Here is a 358-nt window from a genome sequence, read left to right as displayed (position 1 = left end):
AAATTAGATTCGACGCATAGTGGTTCTATCATGTTTCGGCGTAACAACAAAATAGCGTAAAAAGCATAAAGTGACTAGACAGAAACTGATGTTCAAGTGAAATGATATGATTGGTCGGCGCAAGTTATGCTTACGCAAGTTACGCCGCATGTGATGGCACCCTAAAGCCGGGAGCACATAGAAAAACATAAGGCCGTAAGGCGTAATCAATAAGGTAATCATAAAGCCGAGAGCACATCGAAAAATGTAAGTCCGTAAGACGTAATCAGTAATGCTGGATTCACACTGCATCCGATTTTCGTCGTACGATGCTCTTCAACCAATCAGAAAATAGAATTCCAATGATACGAAGCAAAAT

Source organism: Trachymyrmex cornetzi, unplaced genomic scaffold (genome assembly GCF_001594075.2).
Source record: "Trachymyrmex cornetzi isolate Tcor2-1 unplaced genomic scaffold, Tcor1.1 scaffold255, whole genome shotgun sequence".
NCBI lineage: Eukaryota > Metazoa > Arthropoda > Insecta > Hymenoptera > Formicidae > Trachymyrmex > Trachymyrmex cornetzi.
The sequence above is the reverse complement of the archived record's forward strand: the minus strand, read 5'-3'. Positions refer to the sequence as shown.